The sequence below is a fragment of the Cervus canadensis genome, chromosome 12 (assembly GCF_019320065.1).
Source record: "Cervus canadensis isolate Bull #8, Minnesota chromosome 12, ASM1932006v1, whole genome shotgun sequence".
Lineage (NCBI taxonomy): Eukaryota > Metazoa > Chordata > Mammalia > Artiodactyla > Cervidae > Cervus > Cervus canadensis.
Window position 1 is genome coordinate 52,999,972 of NC_057397.1, and position 23,163 is coordinate 53,023,134.

The window sequence follows — 23,163 nt, forward strand, 5'->3', positions numbered from 1 at the left end:
GCCCCAGCCCTGCAAGAGCAATATTTTAGTCTCAGGGGAAGTTCCCCCCACACCCCCAGTGCTCTATTCCCTAGGGACTGTCTTACTTGTGGTTTATCCAGAAGAACCTATGTATATCCTCTTCAATGGGTTTTTTTTTTTTTCATTTATTTTTATTAGTTGGAGGCTAATTACTTTACAATATTGTAGTGGTTTTTGTCATACATTGACATGAATCAGCCATGGATTTACATGTATTCCCCATCCCGATCCCCTCTCCCACCTCCCTCTCCACCCAATTCCTCTGGGTCTTCCCAGTGCACCAGGCCCGAGCACTTGAAAACCAAAGCCAGAAAGGTGAGGATCGTGCTGTCCCAGTTTTCTCCTCAGACACTTTCTCCTTCTAAGAGAGGTTCAGTATCTACAGGAGAGTGATAAAAGTGTCACTCTCAGAAACACAAACTCACAAACTCTCAGAGACAGACACTGAGAAAAGAATAGCACTTCTTACCTCAAAAATGTCCCACTACCTTACCTCCAGAGAAGTTAATATCTGGCTGCTGAGGAACTGTGGTACTGACTGGGACATGATTATTTCAGCAAAGTTCAACAGGTCCTAATTATAGCCATTTGCTCTAATTCCCTGGTGATAAAACAGCTCCTTGGTTTGCTTTTCCAAGTACCTAAATACCTTGAAGGAGATACTTTGCTCACAAAGTCAATATGCACTATTCAGGTTTTATAACTTGCCTGACTTCTCCAGATCGGGAGTAGGTGCCCTGCTCGTAGGCTCCGGTGTTCCTGGCACTTCTGTCTCCCTAAAAGCACTTATCTCACTCCCTTACAATCATTGCTTGTGTCTAAGCTCTGTTTGACACCTGTGTGTCATGCTCATGATCTGTCCCCAGAGACTCAATAAATATTTGTGGAAAAGCAGCTTTATTTAAAAAGTGCTCACCAATCTGGGGCTTTATAAACCAGTAAAATTTCAAGAGAAAATATAAGGGGACCAAAATATGTTTGCCAACTTTTTATTTTACTGAGTACATTAAAAGTAACAACCATAATTTAGCTTCACATCATTTCATCTTAAAATTGCTATTTTAATACTTAGGGAATATTAAGGATTCACTGAAAAACAATTCTTGAAAAGGAGTAAATTTAACTTTTTTTTTTTTAATCAGTGACAGCTTCTACCTGAATGATGCATACATCTGAGAACTGCTGCTGACTTCTTGAAGATCCCTTGGAGGAGGAAATGGCAACCCACTCCCGTATTCTTGCCTGGAAAATCCTATGAACAGAGGAGCCTGGTGGGCTACAGTCCAAGGGGTTGTGAAGAGTAAGACACGACTGAGCTCATTCGCACACAGCACAGCTGACTGACTTCTTAAATCTCTTCTCACTCTTAGATAAGGTAAGGCCGTTCAAAATGATAATTCCCCTGTTTTCAAAGTAACAACTTCTAGTTTTGTTTTGTGTTTTTTTTTAAGAAGCACTCCCTAATGGCTGAAAAGTTTTTCCTATCTTTATTATCTATATCTTTGAAGGAAAAAAAGTCATTGAGCATCTTGGCACATGATTCTCAGGTGGTACTCATTTCCCTCTTCAAGACTTTTTACTCTTTCCCCATAATTCTCTGAAGAAGTGAACATATTAGCAAGTAAAAACTACTGTAATTTTGTTTATTTAAAAAAAAAAGTTTGGGGAAGGGTTGCTCCAGTCTGATCTAAGAAGAAAAATAAAATTATAGTTGAAGTATCACATGATGCAAAACCTTTCTGGCAAATTTATTTTGGTTATAGCTCTTGCCTCATCAATTCAGCAAAATTCATTTTAGCTAAATTTTACAGTAAAGCAGAGCAAATGTATTACTAGTGTCTTATTTCACAAATCACAAAATTTCTTCATCTAATTGACAAAACAGTGAATGTATAAAGAGCATTTTCATTGGAACAGGAGCAGAAGGTACTATTAGCTCTGCAAATAGATATGATAGCAACGGAAGGCAAAGACAATAAAGACAACACAGAAGCAGTGTTCCTATTTTAAGTTTCACTTATTTTGAGAACCCATGGGATAAACTACAGCAGGCTTTGGGAAAGCAGAGCCATTAAAATTTGGAGATGGAAAAGATGAAATCAATGATGATATAATCTAGGCCCTTGATGACACAGGAGACTCCCTTAAAAATCTCTCCTGCATGCTGTCTGTTGTAATGCTTCAGGCCAAGAGAAATTCCTGAATCTGAATTGTGTGTTCACAAATCTGTGCTCTCTTTATTTTTATTTTACTTTGTATCATAACTTCCTTGTTGTCCTTAGAATAAAAAGAAAGGGGGCCTTGATAATCTAGCTTTAGTCCATTTTTTTTCTCTAAATAGTAAACTGAAAGCAAAAGCATGTTATTTTCTATTATAAAACAATTTTGCAGATAAATTTCACAGCTAAACTCCAGCCTTTCAATAAAATAGTAGATCAAACAATATCCATATGCAGTAATTAAAATTAGTAAACTCATGAATTACAGATCTTTGAACTCAGTAAACTCTCAAGAGAAATTATGATTTTTGTTTGTGTTTTCTGCCTCATTGGAATTCTTTGAAAATAAAAGACTCTACTACATTTAACTCTGGTTTGAAATATATAACATATTAAATCAAACTTGTGAAAGCTAATCTATTTTAATGTATTGGTTGCCCCAGTTGTAATAACACTACAATAATTTAAGGAATAAATTCCTTTATTAGCTAGAAATGGAGTTTATGATCTTTGTCTTTAATCTAGCCTGATTCAATATGAGTAGAGGACATAAGATGGATTTGCACTATACATTTAAAACAACGGAAAATGCTCTTGCAGGTTTTCATTTCGTTCATAAATAGCCAGTAAAACCTTTAACCATTAATTTTGAACAAAAGTTTTCCCATTCAAAAAATGCTAGAAAATGAAAAACAAAATGATGTTGATATATTTTGAGAAGTGTTAATGATAACAGTTAAATATTTTTGAACTATCAGGAGCTAAGTTTGGTTTATCACTTATAAAGCTAGTTATAACTGGCAGCATAATATCAATGAGTGGATACTTCAGTGTCAACACAGACAAGATTATCAACCTGAGCTGCATGCTAAGCACAATTAACTGAAAAACAAAAGTTCAACCAGAGTACACTGGTATGATTTTGAGAGTTCTTTTCCAAAGTTTCAAATTATAGTCACGTAAGAGCAGTTATATGAAGTTAAGTTAGATAAGCAATTTTTTCTTATTTCAAAAGATTAAGAATGTTTTAATTTAAAGAAGAAAATTGTGTATTACTCAATAAAATATAAAAACTCTTTGCTGGAATATTTAGGTGCTATAGCTTCTGAAATATATCTGAGTTACCAGTGGCCAAACCTATGAGGAGACATAGGTTTTTTGTTTGTTTGCTTTTTAAGAGTAATGGATATGTTTATTATTTTGATTGCAGTGATTTCACAAGTGTGAATGTCAAAACTATTCAAATGTTGCATTTTACCTGCATTCAGTTTATTGTATTACAAATGAATACCTCAATTAGGCTGGCTAAAAATGGAATAATCTAAGAACTACATGAAATTGTTTAGATTCTTCTTGAGTAGACATAGGTTTTTGAAGAAATTGTCACTAAAGAATAGACAGTCAAGTGAAACTGTAACCATACAAATAAAGATCTGAGTAAATATATGACACAAATATAAGGACATGCCATTTCTCACAAGTATTTCCTCTACAAAAAGAACTTTACTAAAATTTTTTTTTTTTTATTATTGTAGTCAGTCTACTAAAACACTAATATTCCTTGGAATCCTATACCTTTGACTTGATTTCTGTCTTTACCAATTATTAATAATATGACTTTGTGTAAGTCTTGATATTTCATTTGATAGAAAATAATAATACCTACCTCAGAGGTTATTTAAAAAATTAAATGTGAAAATTGCTGTGAAAGCATAGCACAATACCTGACACGTGAGCAAAATAAATTTTAAGTGGTTAAAAATAATCACTGTAATGAAGTCATCATGGACTGTTTCATGGACTATTTCTGTCTTTTCCATTCATCATTCAGCTCTAGTACAGGATGATGTAGCAAGCTGTCTAATATTTCCTTAGTAATAGTTAAATAGAAGCCTGACGTAGACTTGAAAATAGTATCTTGGAAGAAGCTAAAATAATTTGTATTTGTTACATTTTTATCTACACTTTACTAATCCATCCAGTTTAAATTGGTAAAATCATTAGACAGTTGTCTTGAATTTTTAGTGTGATAACCAAGAAGCCCAAATGGTTTCTTAAATTTGTAAAATAAGCAACCACCTACTTGAAATCACCTTATCTAGGAAGATATGGAAGGCAATGAGATTATAATCACATTGGTCTCACATCTCTTCCTACCATAGCCTAAAACTGCACCTTTTTAACCCATAAAAACACTGCTGATAAACCGTACTAACATATAGAATTTTTTCTTTCTCTCTTCTCTTTGGAATTTCTCCTTGATGTCCTTAGGGGAAAAAAGCTAAGACATAAGTGCCATTTAACATAATTTTAATTTTGTTTTATTTTCTTCAGCTTTAAAAAGAAATGAAAGCAATGATCAAGAAATGAACATATGAGATATTTGTATGGGAGCTCATATAATGCTAATTCAAATAGCTTGTGTTTTAAAACCCAGTGTATTCCTTCTAGCCCATCACTCATCACCTTAACCCTGTTCCTTTTAACTTACCTACATAGAAATAAAATAGATGGGCATATAAGAATTAGTTTCCCCTAGTTAGAAACAAAATATAATTGTTAATCCTTTGATAATAAGCAAAGCAACAATAGACTGGACAGTAACTTTTGGAAAACTTTTCCTGTGACATAGAGTATATTCTTGTACCACAGTCATAATGAAAATCCTCAAGTAACAACTCAGATCATAAGATAATCATATTAGCCTAAAATACTGGTCAATTGTGGGAAGTCTCTAAGAGTGAAAATAGGACTAAGAAGGCTTCCTTTAACTCCCCTAATTTAGAATTCTGATGTGTACATGTGAAAAAAATATTCAAGAATGAGACAAGAAACATACATTTCTCTTTGCACCTTTCACACTTCACCATGTCATTCGGGATCCCTGTCAATCACTCTAGCTTACTGAGTGTTTTCTTTGGAGGAACTGGGTTCAGGATGAAAAAGAAGCTTTTTGAGTTCTTATTAAGAGAGCTGAAACATCTACAAAGGACTAGGCAGGAGATAAGAACTTAGAAGTCATTGTTTTTGAAAAATAAGGTAGTCTCTTGTTTCTATTTAAGACGTGAATTTTTTAAACAAGACGGTAGTCCTGATATATTCATTATTTATAACATTTAGGTTATTATTTATTGATAAGTCAACAAAAGTATATGTAACATCTAAATAATTTATTGATATCATCTTATTTGCTCCAATTTATGAATCATAAGAGGACACACGTGTATTTTATTTAGCCTAAATAAAACAAATGCTAAATATTGTCTCCTTTAATACCGAAATATAAATTTCCTTGCATATTCTTTACCTCAGGGTGTTACCGGAGTCAGGATCCTAGAGTAAAGAATACTCAGGGAGATTATATCTTATGTAAAAAACATAAAAGGAGTAAAAAGGATATTATCTTAGTTTTTTTCTTGATTAAGAAAAACAGTAAAGAGGCTTGGAATGTCCATTTTAAATCTGAGTTATTTTTGTCATTTGGATGGTACTGCAGCACACTGGAACTGCTTGAACTGCTGGCAAGATTTTTGAACTGAAAGGAGATATTCTAAAATCTAGAAAGTACTATTTAATATGTATAGAAATAAAATATGTACAAAAAACAAAAAGGAGTTAACTTACTTTTAAAATAATGAACTCATAAGTCAAATGTAAAATAAGAACCTAAGAAAAGTAATGGTAATAAATGGGCAAAAACTTTTTTCTGTAAACAGTATATATTTTTACTTCTCTCTTATTCCTGTTTGTGAGTTGTTTGTATTCGTAAGGGCAATGCCTGTACTTGATTAATAAATTCCATGCCCTTTCTTCAACTCAGCCTATCATTCCAGCAATTCTTCCTTCTTCATCATTACTTCTCTATTTTTTTATGGCTATAAGTACAAAACATGTTGTAATTTCTCATCAGACTTTTGTAAACCTCTTTCCCTCTAATATCTCTTAATCAAGGATACAAGTGACCCTCACCTTTCTAAGGTCAGTCGTTCATTTTTAGTCCGCATTTTACTTGAGCCGCATTTTAAACCATGGCTTCCAAAATACCCACTCTTGGTTTTTCTCCTTCCCTACTGGTTTCTTCTCAACTTCCGTTATTTGATCCTTCATATCTTTTTGACCTAGCAATGTTTGAATGCACCAAAGCTGAGTTATTGAACATTTTCTCTGTAATCTTGTCCAGATATGTAGCGTTAGATGCCATGTATCTGTTGGTGGCTTCTGTTTGTATCTCCCCTCCTGTATCTCCTCTCTGACTTCAGACTCATATGTCTAACTACCTACTTGACATCTTTAAGGATGTCTGAAAATCATCTCATACTTGACATAATTAAAATTTAACTCCTGTTATTACTTTCTTCAATCTCCATCCAAGATAGCATCTCTCATTGTCTCTCCTTTCTCTAATAGCAACTCCATCCTTTCAGGTGTTCAAACCAAAAATTCTTATAGTCTTTCTTTAGTACCCCACATCCAACCTGTCAACAAATCTTGTTGGCTTTGCCTTTGAAATATATCTAGACTTTAACCATTTCTCACTACATCTATCTCTTACCTGGATTATTGCAACTTCCTCCTCATTGGTTCCTGCTTAACCCCTTGCTTTCTTGTAGTCAATATAAACGTTCAAATGGGCCTTTTAAAAGATAAATTGATCACATCATTTCTTTGCTCAAACATCCTCCAACAGCTTCTGTTTGATTTTAAAGAGAAAACCTTACAGCAAGCTGTTCTTCTAACACCTTTCTATTCTAATTGGCTAGTAGTCTTCCATCCCTCTGCTCTAGCCCCAAAGGCTCTCTTAGTCTGGCCTCTTGTTCATGAAACCTGCTAGAAAATGATACTCCCTCAAGCTTTTGTACTTGCTTTTCATTCTGCCTATAAAGATCTTTCCCTGCATCCCCCCACCTTCCCACTATGTCTATATCCCCCTCACCCCCACCTTTCCCAACTACTGTGTGGCTTGTCCCTTCTGTTTCAGGCCTTTGCTTCAATGTTACCTTCCTAGCTGGTGATGGACAGGCAGGCCTGGCCTGCTGTGATTCATGGGGTCGCAAAGAGTCAGACACCACTGAGCGACTGAACTGAACTGAACTGAACCTTCCTAGTCAGACCTTCCCCATCACCCTGTTATATAGAATACTGTACCTCTCCCTCCACCCAGCTCTAGATAATTAGTATACTTCTGCTCTGTTATTCCATAGCACTTCTAATCATCTGCTGTGATGAATAGTTTTTCTTACTTAGTTCTGTATTCTCCGACACCCTTCACTAGAATATGAGCCCAGAAAGGAGGGGTTATTGTCTGTTTTGTTCATACTTGTATCCCCACAGTCTTGAAGAGTTCCTGGTAGACTCTTAATAAGTTTTTAAAATAAATCAATATACTCTTTATTTTTTCCTGTTCATGGCTAGATTTTAAATAACCATAGTCTACTTTTATTTTGATAAAATTATTCATTTGTATTTTTCTCTCTATTACCCATAATCTAATCATAGATTTTCTTTTTAATATTAAGATAATAGATTTTTAAGGAGAAGAAAATCATTTGGTCACTGTGGATGGCTATTGAAACTCTTTGGACCTTAGTTTCTTTATCTGTAATTGAATAAGTCAAAGTCGGGTTATAAATCCAGCTTTTTTTAAAAATCAATATTCAATTTGTATATCACAGCACTTGGAAGGTTCATATTTAGCTTTTGTGCAAAATACCTGAAAATCAGTCACTTTCACTAGGAATCATTTTCCACAAAAGAAAAATTCCTTCAGTAGTTTGGAAGGGACAGAAGAGACTGAGGGAGTTCAGACTGGATGTCTTTATTTTGCTGGTAAACTAGGAGGTGAACTCTTCAACTGAAAATAAGAAGGGCAGGAATAGGAATGTGCATTTGGAAACAATGGAAAATATTTAAAATAATGAGTTGAACAGTAAGGTGGATACTTTACTGAGTTACTTTGTTAAATGTATACAAATCCTTTTCATGGGGAAATCTATTAAAATAGCAGTAGAAAATTATAGTAATTCTTTATAAGAAAAAATAGAAGTAAAATATTTTTAAAGATTTAATGAAATTGTACATCTAAGTAACTTTGATATTACTAAAGAGTTCATTTTTCTATTATTAAATATCTTCAAATTTTTGACATAGTTAGGTATCTAAAAATATACATACTGAAATTTTAATCTTACAGAATCTTTCATATGTTTTGACCATTACAACTTTAGAAGGCATTTTACTTTCTGGTCTTTGGAAATGATTATAGTTTCTTGAAATTCTATTAAAAGAATTCTCTCATCTGCCTATTCCCCAAATCTGAAATTATGAACATTTAATTCTCTAGTATTCTAATTATTTCATTGGCCAAGCAGTTTTTGAGACTTTCTTATCTTTTGCATACTGTAGAGAATTGTAGGAAGTAATAATGTGTAAATATTGTTTTGTGGGTCATGCTAGTAATTTGAGAAAGATCTTTATTTCAGACTAAAATGTTTTCTTAACAAAACCCCGAAAGAATCACTCCTTCAACTTCACTCTCAACATCCACTCTTTCTTCAAATAATATCACATCTACCTTCTGGATACTTCTATTTTGTCTTTTTTCCATGTCCATTACCATTAGCAAGTTCACACCCTAGCTGTTTCCCACCTCAGAGACCAAAAGGGCCTCCTAACTGGTTTCTCTGTTTTAGTCTTAACTTTCCAATCACCTTCACAGATGACTTGCCTATCTCCCACATTTATCTCTGAGCAAACTATGGGCAAGAATATGTCTTTGAGCTCTGTATTCTAAACAGCTCTTACAGTACCTAATAGCAAACATCATTTAAATCCAAAACATTTTTCTTCTGGGAACTATTCTATATCGTGTCTCTGAGGGTAGTATTCAAGCAGAGGGAGGTTTGAGTCTCAATTAGGATTTGAACCCTATTAGTCTCTTTAATATTTCTTTGAGCCCCTTTTTTTGGAGGGGGACAAGAATACTGGAGTGGGTTGTCATTTCCTTTTCCAGGAGATCTTCCTGACCCAGGAATTGAACCTGGGTCTCCTGCACTGTAGGCAGACGCTTTACCATCTGAGCCATGGGAGAAATATCAATAACCTCAGATATGAAGATGACACCACCCTTATGGCAGAAAGTGAAGAGGAACTAAAAAGCCTCTTGATAAAAGTGAAAGAGGAGAGTGAAAAAGTTGGCTTAAAGCTCAACATTCAGAAAACTAAGATCATGGCATCTGGTCCCATCACTTCATGGGAAATAGATGGGGAAACAGTGTCAGACTTTATTTTTTTGGGCTCCAAAATTACTGCAGATGGTGACTGTAGCCATGAAATTAAAAGACGCTTACTCTTTGGAAGGAAAGTTATGACCAACCTAGATAGCATATTACAAAGCAGAGACATTACTTTGCCAACAAAGGTCCATCTAGTCAAGGCTGTGGTTTTTCCAGTGGTCATGTATGGATGCGAGAGTTGGACTGTGAAGAAAGCTGAGCACTGAAAAATTGATGCTTTTGAACTGTGGTGTTGGAGAAGACTCTTGAGAGTCCCTTGGACTGCAAGGAGATCCAACCAGTCCATCCTAAAGGAGATCAGTCCTGGGTGTTCATTGGAAGGACTGATGCTGAAGCTGAAACTCCAATTCTCTGGCCACCTCATGCAAAGAGTTGACTCATTGGAAAAGAGCCTGATGCTGGGAGGGACTGGGGGCAGGAGGAGAAGGGGACGACAGAGGATGAGATGGCTGGATGGCATCACCAACTTGATGGACATGAGTTTGAGTAAACTCCGGGAGTTGGTGATGGACAGGGAGGCCTGGTATGCTGCGATTCATGGGGTCGCAAAGAGTCGGACATGACTGAGCAACTGAACTGAACTGAGTCTCTTTAATTGGAGAACGCAATGGCACCCCACTCCAGTACTCTTGCCTGGAAAATCCCATGGATGGAGGAGCCTGGTAGGTTGCAGTCCATGGGGTCGCGAAGAGTCAGACATGACTGAGCGACTTCACTTTCACTTTTCATTTTCATGCATTGGAGAAGGAAATGGCCACCCACTCCAGTGCTCTTGCCTGGAGAATCCCAGGGACAGGGGAGCCTGGTGGGCTGCCATCTATGGGGTTGTACAGAGTCGGACACCATGAAGCGACTTAGCAGCAGCAGCAGCGACAGTCTCTTTAACAGAATGAAAGTAAAGTGAAAATGAAAGTCGCTTAGTCATGTCCGACTCTTTGCAACCCCATGGACTATAGTATACTCTATGGATGGACTGTATAGTCCATGGAATTCTCCAGGCCAGAATACTGTAGTGGGTAGCCTTTCCCTTCTCCAGGGCATCTTCCCAACCCAGGGATCAAACCCAGATCTCCCACATTGCAGTCAGATTTTTTACCAGCTAAGCCACAAAGGAAGCCACTCCAAGAATCTCCTTCAGGGGATCTTTCCAACCTAGGAATGAAACCAGGGTCTCCTGCATTGCAGAAGGATTCTTTACCAACTGAGCTATGATGTTTTGTCTCTATTATGACTCTGGCCCTCAAAATTTCTTTTAAGAAAGTTTTCTTCATTTCTATAACTATAAAAATATATAACTATTTATAAAACATAAGTATATTTAAAATATAAGATATAAATATATATCTCATATATACAGTGTAGAGCATAATAACAACTTCTATAAGATGAAAAAAGAAATGTTGCAAAATATTTTCAGTAAAAAATAATCTTAGAAAACTTAAAGTTAAAAAATGTGTAAACCAGTTTCTTACTAAAGTAGGTCTGACAAAGGATTAATCTCAAAAATATACAAGCAACTCCTGCAGCTCAATTCCAGAAAAGTAAATGACCCAATCAAAAAATGGGCCAAAGAACTAAACAGACATTTCTCCAAAGAAGACATACAGATGGCTAACAAACACATGAAAAGATGCTCAACATCACTGATTATCAGAGAAATGCATATCAAAACCACAACGAGGTACCATTACACGCCAGTCAGGATGGCTGCTATCCAAAAGTCTATAAGCAATAAATGCCGGAGAGAGTGTGGAGAAAAGGGAACCCTCTTACACTGTTGGTGGGAATGCAAACTAGTACAGCCGCTATGGAGAACAGTGTGGAGATTCCTTAAAAAACTGAAAATAGAACTGCCATATGACCCAGCAATCCCACTCCTGGGCATACACACCAAGGAAACCAGATCTGAAAGAGACACGTGCACCCCAATGTTCATCACAGCACTGTTTATAATAGCCAGGACATGGAAGCAACCTAGATGCCCATCAGCAGATGAATGGATAAGGAAGCTGTGGTACATATACACCATGGAATATTACTCAGCCGTTAAAAAGAATTCATTTGAATCAGTTCTAATGAGATGGATGAAACTGGAGCCCATTGTACAAAGTGAAGTAAGCCAGAAAGATAAAGACCAATACAGTATACCAACTCATATATATGGAATTTAAAAAGATGGTAATGATAACCCTATATACAAAACAGAAAAAGAGACACAGATGTACAGAACAGACTTTGGGACTCTGTGGGAGAAGGTGAGGGTGGGATGTTCTGAGAGAATAGTATCGAAATGTGTAGATTATCTAGGGTGAAACAGATCACCAGCCCAGGTTGGATGCATGGGACAAGTGCTCAGGGCTGGTGCACTGGGAAGACCCAGAGGGATGGGATGGGGAGGAAGGCGGGAGGGGGGATCAGGATGGGGAACACATGTAAATCCATGGCTGATTCATATCAATGTATGGCAAAAACCACTACAATATTGTAAAGTAATTAGCTTTCAACTAATAAAAATAAATGAAAAAATAAGGGAGAAATATTAATAGCAAAAAAAAAAAAATAAAGTAGGTCTGAGAGACTTTTTGCTTGAGTTAAATTCGTTAAGTTTTAATGTACTTGCAGTAAAATTTACCCTTTTTTAATGTATAATTCTACAAGTTTTGACAAATGTATGCAGTTTCTAACTACTCTGTGGCAAGATATAGGAAATTTTCCAGGATACCTATCATCAAAGAGACTACAAATAACAAATGTTGCTGATACAGGGGAACCGTAGTACACTGTTTGTGGAAATGTAAATCAGTGTAGCCATTATGGAAAATAGTATAGAGATTCCTCAAAAACTAAAACTAGAGCTACCATGTGATTCAGCAATTCTATTCTTAAGTATATATTCAAAGAAAATGAGAACAGTAACCTAAAAAGTAGGTTGGCCAAAAAATTTGGGTTGGCCAAAAAGTTTGTTCAGGTTGGCCAGAGAGTCTGTTTCCATGTTGGAAAAACCCAAACAAACTTTTTGGCCAACCCAATACATGCACTCCAATATTCATGGCAGCATTATTTATAATACCCAATATATAGAAGGACCTAAGTGTCCATTAACAGATGAATGGGTAAATAAAATATGTGATATGTATACATACATACATATACACGCATGGGAATATTACTCAGCCATAATAAAGAATGAAAGTTTACCATTTGCAGCATTGATGGACCTAGGGAGTATTATGCTTAGTGAAAAAAGTCAGGGAAAGACAAATGCTGTATGATATTGCATAAATGTGGAATATAAAAAATAAACAAATGGATGTAACAAAACAAATGAGCTTACACATACAGAGAACAAACTAGTAGTTACCAGTGGAAAGATGGAAAGGGAATTTAGAGGCACAAACTACCATGTATAAAATAAATAAGCTACAAGGATACATTGTATAGCACAAGGAATATAGCCGATATTTTATAACAGTTTTAAATGGAATATAATCTATAAAAATTTTGTGTTGCTATGGTGTATACCTGAAGCTAATTTAGTATTGTATAATAACTATACTTCAATTTAAAATTTTTTAAAGATTTAGGACATTTTTATAACTCCAAAAATTCTTCCATCTATTTTGCAGTCATTGCCTTTCCCCCCAGCTCCAGCCCATGGCAAACACTGCTCTGATTTCTTTCTATAATTTTGCCCTTTTCAGAAAAGAATTTCTTATAACCAGACAGTTTGTAACTTCTTGTATCAATTTCTTTTACCTAACTTAACTTTTTGAGATTCATCTTGATGTTGCATGTCTCATGCATGTATTTAATTCTTTTTTACTGTTGAGTGATTTTAAATTGCATAAATGTACCACAACTTATTTATCCTTTCAGTGAGTGTTGGCTTGTTTAGTTTTTATAGCATTAGGAATAACACTGAATATTTGTGAATAGTCTTTGAGAGACATTGCTCTGTCACATGGTTACTGAAAAGACCATATAGCCTTTTTAAGCAATTGAAAACAATTGAAAATTCAATTTCCCCACTGTATTTCCTTGGCACATTTGTCAAAATTCGACTATCCTGGAATTTGTTTATATGTTTATCCTAGGCCAGTGCCACACTGATTACTATTGTTTTGTAGCTCTATGATCTTGAAATCAGCTCATTTGAGTCTCCAAGTTTTGTTCTTTTCCAGAATGATTTTGGATATTCTGGATCCTTTGCATTTTTCATAACAATTTTTACATCAGCCTGTTTATTCTAAAGAAAAGTCTGTTGAGATTTGGTTGGAATTTTGTTTAATCTAGAAATAAATTTTGGGAGAACCAACATCTTAACAATATTGAGCTTCCAATCCATGAATTCTGTATTATTTGGGTGTTCTTTAGCTTTTTAAATTCATATCTTGTGGTTTACATTTTTAAAAGATATATCCCAAAGTGTTTTATGTTTTTATGCTATTGTAAATGGTTTCTTTGAATTTAAAGTTGCAATTGCTTGTGGCTAGTATTTAGAAATATAGTATGGTATCTGCAGGTCCACTATAGTTATTAATTCTAGTAATGTTTTTGTCGACTTTATAGGATTTTTCTAAGCTGGCAGTCATGTCATCTAGTCATCTATGAATAAAGAGTTTTACTTCTTTCTGATCTATATTAATTATATTTATTTTTTGTTTTGTTTTGTTTCATTGGCTGGAATCTCGAGGACAGTGTTGAACAGAAATAGTGAACGGAACATCGCTACCTTGATGGATCATAATCTTAGAGAACCTTCACTCTTTCAACATTAAATGTACTAGATAACTCTAGGTTTTTTGTAAATTCCCCTTATCAGTTTGAAGGAGTCTCCTTCTCTTCTTAGTTTGTTGAGAGATCTTATCATGACTGGATGTTGAATTTTGCCAAATTATTTTTCCATAGCTATTGAAAAGATCATCTTGGTTTCTTTTTCAACCCATTAATGTTGTTAATTCCCATATCCTTTACAAGGTATGTTAAATCTCCAGGAGGAACAACAATACAGATTTTGACCACAGAGCCTTCATTTTCATTGAATACTTTTAAGAACTAATGATCTATAGAACATACTGGGAAATGCTCATATAGAAACTATATGTATAGCATGAACATAACCCTTTTTAGACCCACAGGATTATTAATAATAGGTAACCAAGATAATGTAGAGAATGCACTTAGCTTAATGCTGAGCACATAAGTACTCTAGAGATATTCAAATATTAAAAACTAATTCAAATATTAAATTGAACATGAATTCTACATTTATTTTATGCTTACTTTTTCAGAGTCACTGTTAGTGATATTACAAATATTAACATAAAAATTAGGATAACTTATTTAAAACATGACTAAGTTATTTTCAGTTTCTCTTACCCAATAAGGAAAATGGTCTGTCAATATATTCTGTCAAAATTATAAAGAACAGTTGTTTTCACAGCTTAGATTCACCAGATTTCAACCTTACCCTGCAGAGAAGCCTGACTGAATTTAAAGATATTCCTCAATACCAACACAGGTTGAAAATAACTTTTATGAAATTCCTCCCATGTTGTCTATCATTCACTTAAGAAGGCTTCAACTGTGTGGGAAGTCACAGAGAACAATATGGATTTTAAGGGTGACTTGTTCCAAAGAGAATGCAAACATTTGTATGGACTCATGGAAAGCAGGTTATAATTGTTGAAAATACATATACACACAAAAGTCAATACGTATATCTTATTTTTTACTTGGAGAGTCCCAAACGTATTGTCTGTGCTGTTATATAATTTATTGATCAATCACAGACTGAGTTTTAATTTGACTAGTGTGATAGGGCCTGTTCCTTTTGGTATTAAAAATTCTCAGGAAAGGGGAACCAGACAATCGCAAGTCACAACTGTCAAATTGTCTTTTCTGTTACAAGTTTTGCTTTATAACTTTGAGTAATTACAGGGATTAGATGCTATCCCTGGGACAATAGTTTCCTCACATTTCAGAACAGCAGTTTATAATGATGCTTATATGTTAGTTTGATATTGCGTGTTGTTAAAAGAATCTGCAGGTCTAGACTGGAGCTTAGGTTTTAAGTGAGTGGTAGTGATGTTCTGTATCCCAAACAGAAGGACATGTGTTTCTCTGAGCAGGAATAATTGGGTACCAGGAAGGAGTCATACTGCCTTTGCTATTTGGAAGGGAGGGAGGGTAGTGTTGAGGAGGAAGATTCATCAGGCCTTCACCTCCTAGTCCGAGAATGCATAAGGAAGAGTTTATCTTGATCAATAAACAGCCATGTAGTTGGTAGAATTCTGCCTCGGAGTGATCATAAAGGCCAGGAGACCAGCCTTAAAATTATGAAACCTAGGTTCAAGTCCTACTAATGCCACTTATTTTAGAAAATTTGCTAATTTCTCTGAGCTTTATCATTTGTAAAGTTCTCATCTTCATCAATCTCAACTCATAGTTTTATGGTAAAACTATAACAGTGACCTGCAAAATATTTTATAAACTACAACTCACTATAATATTGCTACCTCTTGCTCAAATGCACGAACTTCAAAATAGTTGCTGTGGTCATTTTTAATATTCAAAGAAAGTAAAAGGGCCAAACTGGTTTGGTTTTTTTTTTCAGTTTTTTTTAATCCATGGTCTGTAACTGACTATGACCCTATTTCTTTGAAATATGTGTCAATATTTTCTGGGTTACATAGTTGATGTTATGAATCTATAACTTCTAACATTGTTATTTTTATCCTTGTGGTTATTAACAATTATAACCTAGCTCATATGTAAGTCTCCCCAATTCTTAAAAATGTTTATTTAGTGGCTTGTGATCATGACTTCAGTTAATTCTTTAAGAAACACAAGAAGAAAGAATTGGAATTGGTAAATTAGAAACCTCTCAGTTTAGAAAAATGTCTATTTTCTCATATATTTCAATGTCATCTTTGGTCTTTCATTCATTTGTAGCCACCTAAATGCAGGTCACAAATGAGTTTTTCTAAAACAGATATTAAAAGTAATTATTAACACTTCAACCTAATCTTTGCTAGTTGTGATACTCTTTTTTATTTCTCACACTTAATGTATTTAATAAACATATTTTTAAGTTTTTTATTTTTCTGTGTAATTATAGTGTATTTCTTTTGGCATCTCATTTGAATCCTAAGAATATCCTAATATACATTCAGCAGTCTTTCAAAACATTATTCCCTATGGACATCTTAGAGATAGAGTTTTTGACTTGCTTTTAAATGTTAGTTTCCAAGTGCCAATATACTACTCTATGCCTGATTTCATTTATGAATATAGAATTCATAATTTTGTATTCATCTGATTTCTAGGTAAATTCTTTTATAGTGTTGCTATATTTTTAAAAGTATGGTTATCAGAACATTTCCATTGACCTCATGAAACATTGATCCTTTTTACTGAATCAAGAACTATTTAAGTAGGGTTCTCCTGTATTTGTAAATATTATCTTAAGCAGATGAATTGCCAATCTCTTAAAGAGAGAACTACTTTTTGACTATCATGTTATATATATATATATAACTATACAGTTATATATAGTATATATATAGTATATCATTATATACTGGCATACAAAATTTCATATTTTTATTGTATAGTCATGGATTTTAAAATTTAATTTTTGAAATTTAATTAAATGAGAGTACATGACGTATATTAATGTTTTAGATAATTATCTAATCAATGAGATATTCTTAGACAAATGTTTTTATACTTATTAAAATGGTTAATGGTTACTATAAGACATATGCCAAAGGTTTCATCAACATTAATAGATGTCTTAGATAATTTCATTTCCTTTTGGTATTTGTGGCCACTCTTCTTTCACTCTATATAAGCTTTTAGTTCTTTTTCCTATTTCATCAACGTTATGATCATAGTCAATTTCAGGATTCCTACATTTTTTCCTCCATCCTTTCCAATAGAAATTTCAAGATAAAGAAACTAGGTTTACTCTTAACTTTGTCCACTCAGAAAGAGATGTTGATCACAAATATTAAGCAATTTAATCAAAATCACTTCCCTGGTGGCTCAGACAGTAAAAGCATCTGCCTGCAATGCTGGAGACCTGGGTTCGATGCCTGGGTCAGGAAGATCCCCTAGAGAATGAAAAGGCAACCCCCTCCAGTACTCTCGCCTGGAAAATCTCACGGACGGAGGAGTCTGGTAGGCTACAGTCTATGGGGTCACAAGAGTTGGACACGACTGAGCAACTTCACTTAATCAAAATCACCATACATCACCAATATAAGAGGTGTTATACGTATTATACAGGCTCAGAAATTTTAAGTAATAACTAATCCCAAAGAAAGGCAATGCCAAAGAATGCTCAAACTACTTCACAATTGCACTCATCTCACATGCTAGTAAAGTAATGCTCAAAATTCTCCAAGCCAGGCTTCAGCAATACGTGAAGCTTGAACTTGCAGATGTTCAAGCAAGTTTTAGAAAAGGCAGAGGAACCAGAGATCAAATTGCCAACATCTGCTGGATTATCGAAAAAGCAAGAGAGTTCCAGAAAAGCATCTATTTCTGCTTTATTGACCATGCCAAAGCCTTTGACTGTGTGGATCACAATAAACTGTGAAAAATTCTGAGAGATGGGAAGACCAGACCACCTGACCTGCCTCTTGAGAAACCTGTATGCAGGTCAGGAAGCAACAGTTAGAACTGGACGTGGAACAACCAACTGGTTCCTAATAAGAAAAGGAGTACTTCAAGGCTGTATATTGTCACCCTGCTTATTTGACTTATATGCAGAGTACATCATGAGAAATGCTGGGCTGGAGGAAGCACAATCTGGAATCAAGATTGCCAGGAGAAATATCAATAACCTCAGATATGAAGATGACACCACCCTTATGGCAGAAAGTGAAGAGGAACTGAAAAGCCTCTTGATGAAAGTGAAAGAGGAGAGTGAAAAAGTTGGTTTAAAGCTCAACATTCAGAAAACTAAGATCATGGCATCTGGTTCCATCACTTTATGGGAAATAGATGTGGAAACAGTGGAAACAGTGTCAGACATTATTTTTTGGGCTCCAAAATCACTGCAGATGGTGATTGCGGCCATGAAATTAAAAGATGCTTACTCTTTGGAAGGAAAGTTATGACCAACCTAGATAGCATATTAAAAAGCAGAGACATTACTTTGCCAACAAAGGTCCATCTAGTCAAGGCTGTGGTTTTTCCAGTGGTCATGTATGGATGTGAGAGTTGGACTATAAAGAAAGCTGAGCACTGAAAAATTGATACTTTTGAACTGTGGTGTTGGAGAAGACTCTTGAGAGTCCCTTGGACTGCAAGGAGATCCAACCAGTCCATGCTAAACGAGATCAGTCCTGGGTGTTCATTGGAAGGACTGATGCTGAAGCTGAAACTCCAATTCTTTGGCCACCGCATGCGAAGAGTTGACTCATTGGAAAAGACCCTGATGCTGGGAGGGATTGGGGGCAGGAGGAGAAGGGGACGACAGAGGATGAGATGGCTGGATGGCATCACCAAGTCGATGGACATGAGTTTGAGTAAACTCCAGGAGTTGGTGATGGACAGGGAGGCCTGGCATGCTACCATTCATGGGGTCACAAAGAGTTGGATACAACTGAGCAACTGAACTGAACTGAACTGAATATAGCTAATAAATGACAGAATTGGTACCCAAATCCAGGTCATTAGCCTCCTAGACCTAAGCTTGAAGTGTCCCCTTGACCTCTCAAAAAAGAACCTTTATTCTTTTTTCATCACTTATGTAATAAATGTTCACTTGTAAATCTCAGAAATTAAAAAGGCAAGAAAAAGAAAATAAATAGCAGTAAATCATAAGCTTTTTTAACATCATGGTATAAAAAATTGTGAAAGTGTTAGTCGTGTCCAACTCTTAGTAACTCCATGGACTATAGCCTGCCAGACTCCTCTGTCCATGGGATTTCCTAGGCAAGAATACTGGCATGGGTAGCCATTCCCTTCTCCAGGGGATCTTCCTAGTCCAGGGATTGAACCCAGGTATTGCATTGCAAGTAGATTCTTTACCATCTGGAAGTATATATCATGGTATATACTCTTCCTGATCTGAGCTGCCCAGCATGGTAGCCACTATCCACTTGTGGTATTTAAAATTAAATAAAGTTAAAAATTCAGTTCCTCGGTTGGACTAATTACACTTCAAGTTCTCATCAGTCACAAGCAGCCAGAGACAATTGTATTGGTCAGCAGAGATTCAAAACATTTTCTTCACCATGGACCATTCATACACAGTGCTGTAAATGTAGACTTTTTTCATGCTTGAGAAAGTACATGTACACACATGTACGCAGAGGTATATGTTCACATATAAACTCCTGTTTTTAAAATGCAAATGGATCATACTATATATAATGTTTACAATCTGACTTTTTTCATTGAACACATATAAATATTTCCCATCTTAATATATGTAATCTGCATAATAATTTTGAAGTATGAATTGTTCACTGTAGCATAATAATTTTGAAGTATGAACTGTTCACTGTAGCTATATACCATAATATATTTAATCAAGTTCTTCTTTTTTGTACTTTTAGATGATTAGCATGTTTTAATACGATATACAGTCTACAATGAACATTCTTGTATATGCAGATTTATTGTTGTTGTTCAGTTGCTTAGTCATGTCTGACTCTTTACAACCACATGGACTATAGCTCACCAGACTTCCCTGTTCTTCACTATCTCCTGGAGTTTGCTCAGATTCATGTCCATTGAGTCGGTGATGCTATCTAACCATCTCATCCTCTACTGCCCCCTCCTCCTCCTGCCTTGAATCTTTCCCAGAATCAAGGTCTTTTCCAGTGAACCTCTTTACATCAGGGGGCCAAAGTATTGGAGCTTCAGCTTCACATTAGTCCTTCCAATGAATATTCAGAGTTGATTTTCTTTAGAAATGACTGGTTTGATCTGCTTGTTGTCCAAGGGATTCTCAAGTCTTCTCCAGCACCACAGTTCAAAAGCATCAATTCTTCAGAGTTCAGCCTTGTTTACGGTCCAAGTCTAACATCCATACATGACTTCTGAAAGAACCACAGCTTTGACTATACAGACCTTTGTCAGCAAAGTAATGTCTCTGCTTTTTAATACACTGTCTAGGTTTTTCATAACTTTCCTTCCAAGGAACAAGCATTTTTTAATTTCATGATGGCAGTCACCATCTGCAGCAATTTTGGAGCCCAAGAAAATTAAGTCTGTCACTTCTTCCACTTTTCCCCTCTATTTCCCATGAAGTGATGAGACCAGATGCTATGATCTTAGTTTTTTTAATGTTGAGTTTTAAGCCAGCTTTTCCACTCTCCTCTTTTACCCTCATCAACAGGCTCTTTAGTTCCTCCTCACTTTCTGCCATTAGAGTGGTATCATCTGCATATCTTAGGTTGTTATTTCTCCCAGCAATCTTGATTCCAGCTTGTGATTATTCCAGTCCAGCATTTCACATGATGTACTCTGCATATATGTTAAATAAACAGGGTGACAATATACAGCCTTGTTGTACTCCTTTCCCAATTTTGAACCAGTCAGTTGTTCCATGTAAAGTTCTACTGTTACCTCTTGAACCACATATAGATTTCTCAGGAGACAGGTAAGGTGGTCTGTATTCCCATCTGCTTAAGAATTTTCCACAGTTTATTGTGATTCACACAGTCAAAGGCTTTAGCATAGTCAATGAAGCATAAGTAGATGTTTTTTTTTGGAGTTCCCTTGCTTCTCCATGATCCAAGAAATGTTGGCAATTTGATCTCTGGTTCCTCTGCCTTTTCTAAACCCAGCTTGTACATCTGGAAGTTCTCAGTTCATGTACTGCTGAAGCCTAGCTTGAAGGAGTTTGAGCCTAACTTTATGCAACTTTACACTTTTATATAATTATTTGTTTAGGATAAATACCTAAAAGGGAGAATTTTTAGATAGAAAAAATATGTCAATTTTAAGGCATTTGCTATGAAGACCAAAGTGACCTCCAGGGGAAAAAAAAAAAGTAGCAATATGAGTATTCCCTAGTAGTGTGAGAAGTCACCTATTACTCCCTAATCTTGCTAACATAGCTTCTAGTTTGTTTTTTAAGTTCATGAAGACTTCATTTACCTCTTTTTGACCCGTCAGTCTCCTCATAAGTTTTATATTTAAGAAGGAGGACACCACCTAAATAAGTTGCATGGAGAAAAGAGTATGAGCTAATCTAGAAAAAGTTGAAATGAGTTTTAAAATATATATATATATATATATAATTATATAATCATGTGAATTAATAAAGTATATTAAATTATATATATATAAATCCCCACACATGTTAAATTTGTAATTAGCAAAACTTTCACTTAATACTTTAATAGGCATGTTATTATTTTCTGCAAAGCATCTTAATTATGACAAATTTGCCACTACACAAACAATTTTAAAACCATAATAATACATTCCAGGGTGTGTTATGCTGGGAAATTGCCATTCTGGGAAGAATGAAGTCACTTGGCCTTTAGGTTGGTGCGTCGGAATATGCTCAAGGAAAGTAATATCTAATGAGAAAGCATGTATTACAATAGTCACTTCACAGTAATTAATTAAATTTTAGCTCCAATAACACCTATTTATGGGGGATTTTACTAGTCATTAAATTTATTTTCTTTTAAAGTACCAAAACTTAAAAAAAAAAATACCATAAGCTATAAAACAAACCAGAAACAAAGGTTTTTTTCCTAATTGTGGTAGAATCTGACCAGCTGGTTCCAGTTCCCATGCCTGGCAACTGATGATCTCTGCCCTCTGAGCTCATACATTCTCAGATTCTGTGTTTTATATCCATCCTATCATATGACCAAAAGCAGTACGACTTCAGTACATTACATTAGCTCAGATTAGTTTCTCAGATGATCTAATCATCACTCTAAAGCTCTGAGGGAATGGAATGCAAGACAGGCAAAGGTTGATGAGAAAATAGAGACTAAGGGACATTAAAGGACAGACCTCTATAGCAGGAGTGGGGGTTATTGGGATCGAGAAGGAGGGTGATGGGTATCAAAAGACAAATAAACATTTCTACATTAAACTGGCCCACTTTGTTGAAAAGCATAATAGTTTTGTTGACATTTAGTTTGGGAAGTTTTGGGGAGAAGGTGAAATTTAGGGGAGCTTTGATGCAGAAAAGAAACACCAAGGTGAGAAAGAGAAAGTGTTTTGTAAAGAAAGGAGAAAGATCCTAATTAATAAAATTACTTAGTTTGCTGATGTGTTGCTTTCCAGGACCAAGGTGAAATTCAGCATTTTACCAAAATAGATTTGTTGTTCGGAGATTTAAGCTGAATCACTCTCATTGGTGATTAGAAACTTAATCTCCAGAGTTGGTTTCTGATATATATATATATCAATAGCAATGTCAGACAAATCATAAAGGATTCCAGAAATAGTATTGATTCAACATGTATTTTTAAAAGCCTCTGTACAATAAATGATTAGTAGCTGTCTTGTAAGGTAGAAGGTATACATTACATTTTAGGACACAGGTTTAAAATTTATCATTTCTTTGACTTATGGTTTATATTATTGTTCTTGCTCCATTTGTGCTAATCTGTTATCTAAGTATAACACATAAAGCAACC

General features: G+C 35.2%; 1 long non-coding RNA gene across 3 annotated transcripts in view; it reads left to right on the plus strand.

The window, feature by feature from the left end:
* LOC122451351 overlaps positions 1 to 23,163 on the plus strand; it is a 136,935-nt gene that overhangs the window by 10,651 nt on the left and 103,121 nt on the right. Inside the window, exons 3-4 of one of the 3 annotated variants that reach the window (XR_006272379.1) lie at positions 1,164 to 1,396; positions 18,311 to 18,348. This is a non-coding gene — a long non-coding RNA (uncharacterized LOC122451351). Of the gene's footprint in view, positions 1 to 1,163; positions 1,397 to 14,230; positions 16,361 to 18,310; positions 18,349 to 23,163 lie in introns of those variants that run through there. The other 2 variants (XR_006272377.1, XR_006272378.1) reach the window with 2 other exon arrangements.